Source organism: Macaca thibetana, chromosome 1, assembly GCF_024542745.1.
Source record: "Macaca thibetana thibetana isolate TM-01 chromosome 1, ASM2454274v1, whole genome shotgun sequence".
NCBI classification, from domain to species: Eukaryota; Metazoa; Chordata; class Mammalia; order Primates; family Cercopithecidae; genus Macaca; species Macaca thibetana.
In genome coordinates this window covers 148,620,385-148,633,218 of record NC_065578.1, presented here as the reverse complement: position 1 = coordinate 148,633,218, position 12,834 = coordinate 148,620,385, and the positions used below count along the sequence as shown (strand labels likewise).

The 12,834-nt window shown below is 46.3% G+C and overlaps 1 protein-coding gene across 1 annotated transcript in view; it reads right to left on the bottom strand.

The window, feature by feature from the left end:
- The window catches only part of PTPN14 (protein tyrosine phosphatase non-receptor type 14), a 203,077-nt gene extending 192,724 nt beyond the window's left edge, over positions 1-10,353 (bottom strand). The window contains exon 1 of the mRNA XM_050761587.1: positions 9,810-10,353. The gene's annotated coding sequence lies outside the window, so the exon portion shown is untranslated. The remainder of the gene's footprint in view (positions 1-9,809) is intronic.
- Between the last annotated feature and the right edge of the window lie 2,481 nt (positions 10,354-12,834).

Below are 12,834 nucleotides of genomic sequence, written 5' to 3'. Positions count from 1 at the left end.
TAAAGCACATTTTACAAAATGTATAATGCAAAAGAATAGGCCTAATAGATCACAGTATTTCCTGGGCAGAAGGGAATGCTAATTGCCTCCTGGAGTCTTAAATGAAACCTAATTGCTGGCTTGAGCTGTCACCACTGACCCTGGTAACAGACTGGTGCACCCTTCATAAACCTAATACAGCATAATCCTCCTTTATTATGGTTATTACAGCTCTTCAAGGGGACATGTCTGCCACAAAAATAAACTCTGCAGCTTCTCCTCTAAATGGAGGTGTCACTTCTCCACCCCAGAACAAGCAGCACTGGTGGCAGAAATCACTCTGTACAAGTGGTACCACTTCGCAGCCTAGAGCTGCTTCCCAACTGGGACTCACACACATCCACAGATACTACTACAGAAACCATGAAGCTACTCCATGGTGATGGAGGAAAAGAGAGGATGAGGAGCACGAACAGCTATTTATTTATTTTTAAAAAAATCCACCAGCATAAAGCAAACGGGAAAAGCAGAAGAAGAGTATCTAATACAAATCATGGGTTTGAGGTAGGAAATCCATGTGTAAATCCATTAGATTTACAAACAAAATTTCAGATACTGAACCCAAGAAATATTCCTTTCAATCTGTTTTGAAGTTTTTTTGGACACACTCTTAAAAAGTTACTTCAATTAAAAACATTTCTCTTATATCTACTACTCATCAATTCCCTAAACATTTATTGAACATGTACTCTGCATCAGATGCCATAAACCCAAGGATAAATAAATTACAAAATGTCTCCAAACGTGTGAAAATAAGCAAACACTACAGTACTATAGGAAGGTAGAGAAGATGACAATGATAACGTAACTATTATTAGGGATATTATTATCCCTAATAATGAAAAGGAAACATTAGATAAAACCTCCAAAAAAGACAAAAAAATCATATAAACATTAAAGAATCAGAAACATTATTATGTGATCGGATGTATAAAAGAACTGGAGTGGGGGCAGGAAGTAACAATAACAGCATGAGTCAAAGCAACAAGGTTTCAACCCTGAGAAATGTTTGGAGAAGGTTCACAGGAACCCAAGAGATGTTTAGGGGAGAGGCCAGACAAGGCTAGGAAGTTAGGTGCCATCAAGAGCTATGCAGAGCCCTGACTGTGTTCACATCTGATCTCACCTGCCCTTCCCTCCCACATCCCTGAGTGTGAGAGATTGAGAGTTGAGGGGTTAGTTTCTTGATCTTGTCCAAATTTAGTGAAATGTAGAAGTCAACCAGGCCAATGATGGAATTAAATGTAAACTCCAAGAGGGCTTTCACAATCCACAGGGTTCCAGTGACTTGGGTAACAGATGTTATTCTTAGCTCATCTGTTACGTGATGGTGATTTACCTGTCCATTTACTACCCAAAAGCACATCAGAAAGCATTACTTAGAGAAAACCACTTTACATTGTCGTTAAACTCCTGATTGCTGCTCTTAAGAATATATACCTATGTATTCATGGGAACATTTTTTTTCTCAGTATGTGTATGATTCGCTTATTGTATTGTGCTGAGTGAGCTCCTGTGTGCTTCAAACAAAAATAAATGAGACTTTCTGCTTACATTTTCTGCTAAAAAAAAAATGAAATATTTCAGAAGCTTTCCATCACTCAGCAGAAACAAACCAGCATGTCTTGAGCCCACCATGTTCTGCTAGGTATGTGTGTACTTTATATCATAGTAAGCAGTTTTTAAAAATGAAATATTTATCAGACATACATAGAAAAGACTCTACAGGGAGTGAAGCAGTGGCAGTTCCCAGGCAGCTGACAGGCCAATGAGGGGATGAGGCAGGTTAACCAGGACACAGAGCACAGTGAGGTCAACGCCAAGGCCAGAATGGCAAGGGGGCCTGACCCAGAGAGCAATTAGGGAAGGCTGCCCAGAGAAAGTGGTATTGAAGGAGGGCTCGGAGGGATGGTTTTGATAGGCAATGATGAGTGTTAGGACTCTTAGGCAAGGAAACAGCACCACATTAGGTGGAAAATGACTGGGCCTGTTCAGGAAACACCTGCAGTTTGGCATAACCCTGAGGAATAGTGGGACATAAATCTGAAGAAATTAGAGGCCCACCTGGGAATCATTTGTGGAGAACTTTAAACATCAAGCTGAAGTATATACGTAATTCATGACAAATTCACTTTCATGACCATGAAATCTGCCTTAATCCCTTTAACTTAGGAACTAAAATAATGGTGAGAGCCAAGCTTGTGATTTTCTATAACACTTTTTTTTTTTTGAGATGGAGTCTCACTCTGTCTCCCAGGCTGGAGTGCAGTGGTGCCATCTCAGCTCACTGCAACCTCCGCCTCCCAGGTTCAAGTGATTCTCCTGTCTCAGCCTCCCAAGTAGCTGGGACTATAGGCGCACGCCACCATGCCCAGCTAATTTTTAGCAGAGACGGGGGTTTTATTACCACATTGGCCAGGATGGTCTCAATCTCTTGACCTCGTGATCCACCTGCCTCAGCCTCCCAAAATGTTGGGATTACAGGCGTGAGCCACTGTACGCGGCCACACTTTTTAAAAATAATCAACTCTAATTCATTATCTGCAAAATGGCAACATCATCATCATCATAGCTATGGCTACCCAATCTCCACATAAGATGAACTGAGTAAGATCCCTACCAGAGAGGCTTTTAACTTAGCAGAGGAGACGGGAAGGTAAACAGGTATAATATGTAAACTTACTAATGTTGGTAATTTCAAAGTGCTATGGGACTATAAAGTAAGGAATGGGCTGGGCACAGGGGCCCACGTCTGGAATCCCAATACTTTGGGAAGCTGAAGTAGGAGGATCGCTTGAGCCCAGGAGTTCAGGACCAGCCTGGGCTTGAACATAGGGAAACTACATCTGTACAAAATTTTTTTTTTAAATTAGCCAGGCATAGTGGCTGACACCTGTGGTCCTAGCTACTTGAGAGGCTGAGGTGGGAGGATCAATTAAATCCAGGAGGTCGAGGTACAATGAGCCATGATCACCCCACTGCACTCCGGCCTTAGTGACAAGGCAAAACCCTGTCAAAGAAAGAAGAAAGAGAGAGAAAGAAAAAAAAGGGCAGGCTCAGTGGCTCATGCCTGTAATCCCAACACTTTGGGAGGTCAAGCTGGGCAGATCACCTGAGGTCAGGAGTTCGAGACCAGCCTGGTCAACATGGTGAAACCCCGTCTCTACTAAAAATACAAAAATTAGCCAGGTGTGGTGACTGCACACCTATCATCCCAGCTACTCAGAAGGCTGAAGTAGGAGAATCGCTTGAACCCGGGAGGTGGAGGTTACAGTGAGCCGAGATCGCGCCATTGCACTCCAGCCTGTGAGACAGAGCGAGACTCCATCTAAAAAAAAAAAGACAAAGAAAGGAATGGGAAAAAGAAAGAGAGAGAGAAAGAGAGAGAGAAGAGAGGAGGGAAGGGGAGGTGAGAGAGAGAAAAGAAGGGAAAAAAGGGCAGGGAAGGGCAGGGGCAGGGGCAGGGGAAGGGGAAGGGGAAGGGGAAGGGGAAGGGAAGGGAAGGAAGGCTTCAGTGGAGAGAAGCAGAGTGAAGGTGGAGCTTTAGTTGACCACAAAGAGGTTAAGCAGGCAGGAAGGGGTAAGGCCACTCTGGGTACGAATGTAACAAAGGAGAGGAGAATTAAACACCACTAAGTGTTAGGAGCGCTAGTGGAGAGAGAGAGAAAGAGCAGCAGATGGGGATGGGAAGATAGTCAGGAATCCATATGATAAGGGAAATAACAAGTGAAAGACTTTAAATAGTACTCAAAAGAGTAAAATCTTCAAAAATTTGTGATTTCAAAAACCCTTTTTGTAGCATTGAAAGAATAAAAATAATTTTCTGCTGCTATAACAGAATATCACGGAGTAGGTAATTTATAAAAAGAGCAGTTTATTTGGCTCACAGTTCTGGAGGCTGGAAAAGTCCAAAAGCATGGTGCTAGTATTTGGCCAGGGTCATCCTATGGTGCAAAGGTGGAAGGCAGAGGCAAGCACAGAAGATGGAGAAAGGCACCAGGGGCCAGACTCCCTTTATCACAATCTACTCTTGAGATAACAAATCTGACATTAATCCCTTCATGAAGGCTCCTCCTAATCACCTCTTAAAGTTCCCACCTTTTAACACTGTTGACAATGGCAATCAAATTTTACCATGAGTTTTGGAGGGGACATTCAAACCACAGCAATGCTCTTGGAACAATCTCAAGAGGAAGTAAGGATGGGGGGCAAAGAGCAAATGGAAAATACTTTTACAGACTCAAACTCAAAGGACCTAATGACTGATGGGATTTGTTACCGAGGTTTGAGAAAATGGATTGAGGGTGCTACGAATGACAGGTTGAAGAAAACTCCAAATGCCTGGCTTGAGCAGCTAACTCAATAGACAGCAATGTCACTGAGATAGGTAATTTGGAAGCAGTACATTTTGTGACAAGAAACTGGAGACTTCAAGTTGAGACAGGTAGGATTTGGCATGTATAGCAGACACTCAAATGAATATAAGCACCAGATAAACCCAACTGTTTGGTAGCAAGCAGAGAGGTCTGGACTGGAGATGATAGCCAAGGAGATCCAGTAACATGGAAACATCTAATTAGTGCTTTACATGAACCTGGCTAGGGATACGAGGCCATTAACCGAGCCTCTCTGCAGCTCTAAAGCAACGAGGAATGGAATCATTCAAACCAGTGCAGTGAAAAAGTGACACCCATAGCAAGCCTGAGGAACAGGGGTGGGGGAACCAAACAAGACTTCTCAGCTCAGTGCTTCTCAAAATGCAGTTGGTCAACACCAAGAGCATCAGCACCACCCGGGAGCTCTTTGGAAATGGAAATTCTCAGGCCTACCTTAAATGTGCTGAATCCAGAAACGGAGGTAGGCCTGGGGAAGAACAGCAACCTTTGTTTAACAAGCCCTGCAGGTGATACTCACTGGAGGTTGACAATCTACTGCTTCGGCTAATGCCCCAATTACTTGAGGAATGCAGTGTGAACAAATTAACCCCCAGAGATGAATTTCCAAAGACACAAGGAAATTAAGTAGAAGTAAAGTACACATTTCATACAAAAATATGCATTAGGAACTTTGGCTAATTTTCAACTGTAAGTAATTTTTCCCTGTGAGCGCAAAACGTGTAACGCAAAGCAGATCAAGTCAGTGGCCCACATGGTAAGGCTTCTTAACTTAGGAATACAGTTCAGCACTAAAATCTCAAACAATCTAAATGTGAAGAGGATATTTTACTACTTAGAGACAATGCTACATCACCAAAGGATTCCTTTCTCATTTTCTCACTAGATTCCTCCCTATTGACCAACATAAAGCATTTATGGGATGGCCAGCTAGGGTTACGGCTCTCTGGATGTGCAGTAGTCCTCTGGGTCAAACTAATTGACCAGGCTTAGGATGAAACTCTTGACCTAAGCCTAATTTAGCCCCTAAGGAAACTAAGCTAAATCAACCACATATCAAATTTTACATGTAAGGCTGATCTAAGAATGGCTATGAAATGTTTTTTCCAATTGCAAGGACTCTGAAGAAAATCAAACAAAAGCTTGACAGGGGAAGAAAAGTCAAGAAATACAGAACCAACAGGAAAAAGGAAAGGAAAGTAAAACAATGTTAATATGCCATTTATAACCCAACTTAGAGCCAGAACGACCCTTATCACACAAAAAGGCACTTACTCACTATTACCTTTTACACAGCTACTCTGTGTCCTTCATCCACAAGCATTGCATCATATCCTTTAATTCAGAATTATAAATAATTATAAGATTATTTTCATAATCAGCATGCATGCAATATATGGCAAAGGCACTGCTGGTCTGGGCAAGATACATTTCCTCTCCCCTCCTATTGCAAAAATCCAGGTCAGGCCTGCATTTTCCTGGGCTCTCTCCCCCTGATTCCCCAAAGGGGTAGGACACCTTCATATGATCTCCAGGCCTGCATGCCATCCTGCAGAAAAGACTTAACCAATTCTTTGCCACTCTGTTTCAAGAACACATGCTTTCTTCTAACATTGTTCTAACATTGTTCCTTTCTTCTAACATTCCCTTGCACTTTGAGGTTGATATGAAGATCAATAATTTAATGTTTGTCAAATACTCTAGGTTTCTCAGATGAAAGACAACATTAAAGTTCAAATAACCAGTGGCTGGCATTACACAAGAAGTATTGCAGTTTACTCTTTATATTTGGGCTTCACTAGGCTGCAAAGATATATCAGCTAGCTTTTGTACTCTTGTTAAAGGCAAGAGTTACCCTAACATTCTTTAACTAGATTTCAACATTAGAAATACAAGGATCCTTACACAAAATACTGGCCCCTGATTACAGTAAGAATTATACAGGGAAAAAGATCTTTTTCTCTGCCCTTCTAATCTCTCAGTGGCTTTCCCTCCTCAAACTTCTCTACTGCCTGGTCCCCTACCTCTCAATTTCCTCTTGTAGGAGGGGCCACATGGCAGCTGCCAGCCAACATGTTTGTTTTGAGCCAATAGACTGAAAAAAAAAGTCAGAGACAAAGCTTTATGTGTATGTTTACACACATGTGAATTCAGGCTGCTGAAAATATAACACACAAAGAGAACATTCATGGCCACATACAAGTCCTTGAACATATAAATAGCCATCCTTGACCTATTCTGTGTGAGGTGCTGTTATACAGCATGACACTGAATTCTCCATACACATCCTGAGAGGCTAAATGTTATCAGATCCATTTTGCAGATGAAGAAACTGAGGCTCAGAAGGGCTATGAAGTTCATCCAACATCACACAGCTAAAAAATAGCAGAGCTGGAATTCCAACCTAGTTATATTTCAAACTCCCAAACCTGGACCGCCTGCTCTAGCACACCGACAGCCAGGAAAAGCTATAGAACTTACCACACATACCCCTTGGACCATTCAATAAGCCGTCGGTGAGATGCATACAGAGGAAGTATTAATTAAATCAAATTAAATCCGTAAGGGGAGATCCAAAAACGTATTTTAGACATTAACTTGAACTTCCTCCCTACCAAAGCTTTAGTGTTTGTTTTCCCTCATTCCTTAATTGGCTAATTAAGTATTTCATCTTATCTCTTTCTCATGCATTATCTCTAACAAAGCTCACAGCACTGTTCTGAGGCTTAAAATGAATTTTTTAAAAACACAGCATTTGGTGACTAAGTAATGAAGCTCAAATGCAAGAATTTGACGAAATCCTTGCTCAAAAATGACAAGAATATGAAACCCAGGAGGGCTATAATGTGCAATCAAAGGGTTGATGTTTGCTTCCCTGGAGCAAATTTAAACCTCTAATAAGGAAGGAAGGCACTGGAAAATAAAAAGTCCTCATAGTTCTTGACACTTAGCCCATACGTCCAGGGCAAGTAAGAATTATTCTAAAAATTCTGATTTTTCTCTGAATTCCTTATGGTGCTTCCCTATTAAAAGTCTAACTGTTCTTTCTAGTACAGCTACCAGCGTGACACAGTATGCACAAACCTGAATAACTCAAGTGTTAATAATAATTACATGTTGAAGCCAATGATGGAAACTGGGCAAATGCCTGGGATTCGTGGGAAAGGGCTTCTCTTCAGCCATTTCTCTCATGCAGGTCCCCACACCTTCAGGAAACCTTCTGTGAAGGGGCTGTTCTTGAGATAAGAAAAGATGCTGGTCGAGGGGCTTGGATAAACACCCAAAGGTGTAGGAAGTCACTGTGTTCTTCCTACTCTGATGTACTGGCCTGAGGTCACCAAAAGCTGGATGTCTGCCACCTCGGCCAGGACTCAGCCACTAGGAACAATACTACAGCACCACTTCAGTCCAGTGAAGAGGCACCCTTGAAAGGCAAACCACGTACAGAACGCTACTGCATTGTAAGAAACTTTTCTAGCCAGGATTTGCTGAATCCTGGGCCATTAGGCTACAAAAATCTGCAAGAAGATAGTGTTTTCTATTTTCATAAAGTTTCAGAGAGAAGAACGACAGTCCTTACAACTGTGCGTGCTAAAGCAATAGTAATGACTTCAAAGTAGAGAAAAGTATAACAAACTTCGTGACATACAGATGAACTAATTTTGCACCACATGGCCACCCATTCAGACTGGGCAAAAAGGGCATCATGCCATTCAGCTCCCGCTCATTAAGGCTGTCATTTCTATGGCACAAGCTTTAACCCCATCACCAAACAATTAGGTAACTTTATAATACAAGGTCCGTAAAGCCTTGTATTACCACACCTATGGCTGTCAAGCAGCCTTTTAAAAAAGGAATCATTGTTTGAATGTGGGGGATAAAAAAGAAGAATAATCAATACCATGTTAACGAAACCGAGCATGGGCCAATTAAAATTTAGATGATCATACAACAGCTGCTTGTGGTAAAACAGCAGCAGGCATGGAAGTGTATCCAAAGAGGGAGGCCTTGGCTCCACTGGAAGCTACTTGTGGTTCCCATCAGTGGCTAACGCACTCCTAGATTAATTTCTTATATTGGGGGTGGAGAGAATGCTATCCCAGCAACACTGCACCAACATGGCCATAAATGCCCCTTGGGCCCCCAGATGGCTAGGGAAACTTTCGGTCCTTCTTGTGTTCACTCTGCACCAGCTGTTTCCTCTGCCTGGAATACACCCTCCAGATGAGCACAACCTCCATTCTCTAAGCGCAGTGCACGCCTCACCAGGACCAAGCTCGCCTCAGACTCTCACAGAACCCATCTTCCACGCATTATCATTCTTCATCTGCCTTCAGGTTTCCTCCACTAGGCTGCAGACTCCTGCCCTGTGATCTCGTTTAGCATCTTTCTATCCCGTGTTCCTAGCAGAGTGGAAGCTGGGTTTGTTGGATGAATGAGTAAACTAATCCATTTCAAGAAGTTAACACATTGGTGGAAACTCTGTAACTGCCCGCGCCTGCAATCTAGAGATTTCTCACCTTCACAAAGAACCTGCGACAGCCAGTCCCCAGACTTAAGCGGAAACCCTACAATCTCTGAAATTGTAGGTGGGGATGAGGGGGCTGGAGGACAGGAACTGAAGGAAGTGAGAGGAAAAGGGAGGTAGGGGCAGCGTTACCTCACTGCTCTCTCCAAACGAAAAGGTGTAAAACCCATTTACAAGTATTCAAACCCGAGATCTGGGGGTCACGTGGGGAAGGAGAGGCTGTTAATACCTAGAACTTGAAAAGTTTGAGGTGGAGACCTGATCTGAAATTGTGTGACCACAGCTTTTTTCTACGAGCCAGCCCGACCACCCAAGTAGGAGCCTCGACGCCCAGGAGTTCGGTGGCACCACTGAGGCCTAGTGAGAGGGCAGGAAAACTCCGCTCGCCTCAAGATCCCTTCCCGGTGGTGGTGGGGGGTAACTGGGGGCGTCGGGCAGCTGCGTCCCCCTACCGCTGCAGCGACCGCGACGTCGTTCGTCTTTCATCCTCTAGCCCCCAAGGTTTAGGTATCTCCAGGTGCCCCTCCGAGGCCCTCTCTCATTCCCAAAACGCAGAAGGGAAGGGAGAGAGAAGACGAGGGTGTGGGTTTAACCACAAACTCCCCAGACGGCGCTCACCTTCCAGCTCGCTCCGGGACAAGCTTTGCGCCTCACCACGGGCAGCTCCCACCGCGAGATAACACCCCTGCGGCCCGGCCACCCAGCGCCCCCGCTGCCCTGCCAGGCGTCCCGGGCCGCCAATCGCAAGTTGGCGTTGCCAGCGTCTGCCCAAGTCATCTGCAGGGCGCCCGGAGCGCCGAGGCGGCCTCCAACCTCGGGCCCGACTCCCCGGCTTGGACGGGGCTTACCTGCTTACATGGCCCCCGTGGCGCCCCGGAGTCCCGCGCGGAAAGGCTGTCCTTCGCGGCGGCGAAGCCCCGATTCCCCACGGAATTGATTCCAGTGGCTGGCGGAGGAGGGGCGAAGGGAAGGAGCCGCAGGAGGCGAAAGGGGAGGGAGGTTTCCGCCGCGATCCCGGCGCGAGAGTCGGAGCAGAGGCGCACCGGGGAAGAAAAGGAGAAAAACCTAAGCACTGGCTGTCCCGTTCCAGGAGGCCGGGGAGGATGGCTCAGCTGGGAGGGGAAGGAGCGCCAGTGGCCACTTGTGTCTGTCTAGGGCTCCCCAAGGACCTGAGCCAGCAGAGCAGGCGGCCGAGCCCGGAGGAGCACAGCAACCTGCCCCCGAGTCTGCGTCCCCTGCGCTCACTCCACGGAGAAAAAGTTGGGAAGAACTTTGAGGGGCCGGGAGAGCCAGAGCGGCAGGAAATGCGAGCGGCCGGCAGAGGAGGGAGGAAGGGGCCGTGCGAGTGGGAGGGGACGGAGCAAGCGCCGGCGGCCACGGCTCCCCCACCCCAGAGCCGGGCTCGGCAGCGCTGGGGGCCTGGAGGCGGAGGGAGCGCGGGGCGCGCGGCCGGGGGCGGGGAGGAATGCGGCCCGGGAGGGCGCGCGCCGGGGGCGCCGCGGGCGCGCGCTGAAACGTGGAGCCCCAGCTCCAGAGCTCCCAAGCTGGAGGCGCGCCGTCCTTGGGGACGTCACAGCGCTGGAATCCGAGGAATGCCGGGCTGCAGGAGCTCCTTCTGCAGGCCCGGAGAAGTCGCGCACTTTTAATGGTGTAGTTTTGGAAAATGTTTTAAAAGGTGGGGGCCGAGGACGGAGGACCGGATGAAACTCCCTGGAGTAAGAGACGTTGAAGTGGAGAGAGCGAGGCGACCGCAACCACCCCAACCCTGTGCCGCTCCCGCCGTTGGGAAGAAAGAGGCAAGGAAAGGAAGATCCCACCTAGACTTCCGAGGACCGCAGAGACGGGGTGGCGGCAGGATCTTGCCCACCCCGACCTAGATCAAGGACAGTCCACCTTATATTGGGGAACCCTCCAAGCAGGACGCCTCATGCAGCCACCCCACAGGGGAAAACAGACCAGGAGAAAGTAAGGTGGCCTCACCGAGTAGGCAATCTCAAAGATCTCTCCCTAGAACCTCTGGGTACTGGACCCGGTGTCTTAGCCTTCTCTCCCTGCCCCCTCCTGCCCCCTAGGAATGATAAAAAGCAGCCTCTGTGCTGAGAGTTGGAAAATGTCGTTTTCCCGGTTTGTTCCATGCCACAGAATCGCCCCACCCTGCTTGGGTAGGCACTGGGAGGGAACTTCCTTAGCACTTTCGGAGGTGGAGTTAATGAGACGCAGCTGGTATGATGGAAAAAGCTTGGAGCCAGGAGACTGAACCTGAGTTTTAGGCCCTGCCCGATTGGATAACTGAGGAGTATCCCAGCCCCTGAGATCCTAGGTTTCTGTAGCTGTAAAATTAAAGAATTTGTCTAGATTTCTGTGGTCCTTTGCATTGCTAACATGTCTTGGGATATGTTATCTTGCTAAGATTCCAGTCCTTTGTTGAAAAAGAGCCTTGAAGTCGTTGTCACAGAATGTGCTGTCCCAAATCACTTCAGTGTCTGGCAACTCATGCAAAAATTCCTGGCCTCTTGGGGAAGAGAACTGGAAACCAAAAAGCACGGTGGCTCACACCTGTAATCCCAGCACTTTGGGAAGCCGAGGCGGGCGGATTGGCTGAGCTCAGAAGTTCGACACCAGCTTGAGCAACACGGTGAAACCCCGTCTCTACTAAAATTCAAAAAGTTAGCCGGGCGTGGCGGCGTGCGCCTGTAGTCCCAGCTACTTGGGAGGCTGAGGCAGGAGAATTGCTTGAACCCGGGAAGCGGAGGTTGCAGTGAGCCGAGATCGCGCCACTGCACTCCATCCTGGGCTACAGGGCCAGACTACGTCTCAAAAAAATAAAATGAAATAAAATAAATAAATCCGTAGTGACTCTGATTTTCTTCGAGCATCTGCCAATCTCTAGAACTATAAAGAATTAGAGAAAACGCCGAGTGCAATGCAAAAGTGATGGAAAGAAAAGGTTGAAGGGAAATCAACTTTCTCACATTTTAAAGGAAATAGCTGTACAGACGCGCTAGGTTTCCAAAGAAAACATTAGGCAGTGCCTGACTGTGTTCCAGAAAGTGTGGAAAGCACTCCCCCATTCCTAGATGAGGAAAGTGAGGCATGAAGAAATTCCCTGTCTCACTGAGGGTCATACAACTAGGAAGATATGATCAGGTCCCTAGTCTGTCAGGCCTAAAGTGCATGCTCTTAATCTCTTTGAAATTGGACCCAAACAGGATTAGGATTAAAGATAAGAAAATGCCTTCAGGCTCTCAATGTAAAACTCTGGCTTTTGCTCTTTCCTGGGAGATGGGAGGCCTCGTGCTTGGTGTCTTTTCTAGTGGAAAGACACTAGGAAATATATTTTGTTGCTCTAACATCACTATGCTACCAAACTGAGCACAGCACCCTGAGACTGTTGTGGCATAAAAGAAGCAGCAAAGGACTTGTTGGCCTTCTTGTGCAGACACAAGGGTTCCAGTTCTGCCTCTGACCAGCCTTCGGAAGCCAGCCTGATCAAGCCACTTCACTTCTAGGCTTGAATTTATTTTCTAAGTGGAGTGTGGCAAAGAGAGCAGAGCTTGGTTGGAATAGTTCATCTCTGAGGTCTTTCCCAGGTCTAAACTTGCGTCAAAGTACACTTCTCCAGATAGATGGCAGTCTATGGAGGAAGCTAAGCAATAAAGCCAGTGGATAAAGCCAGTGTCTGGGGACAGGACTGTTTTCACACCGCCTTCGGATGAAAATCAATGTTGAGACTCCAATGAATGTGGCTGAGAGTTCAATGATAAGTAACACCAAGATTTAGTACTAACCCTGTAGATGCATTTTAAAAATTTAGATAATTTTACCTACAGAAAGACAGTCTGGGCAACATGGCGAAACCCCAACTCTACACAA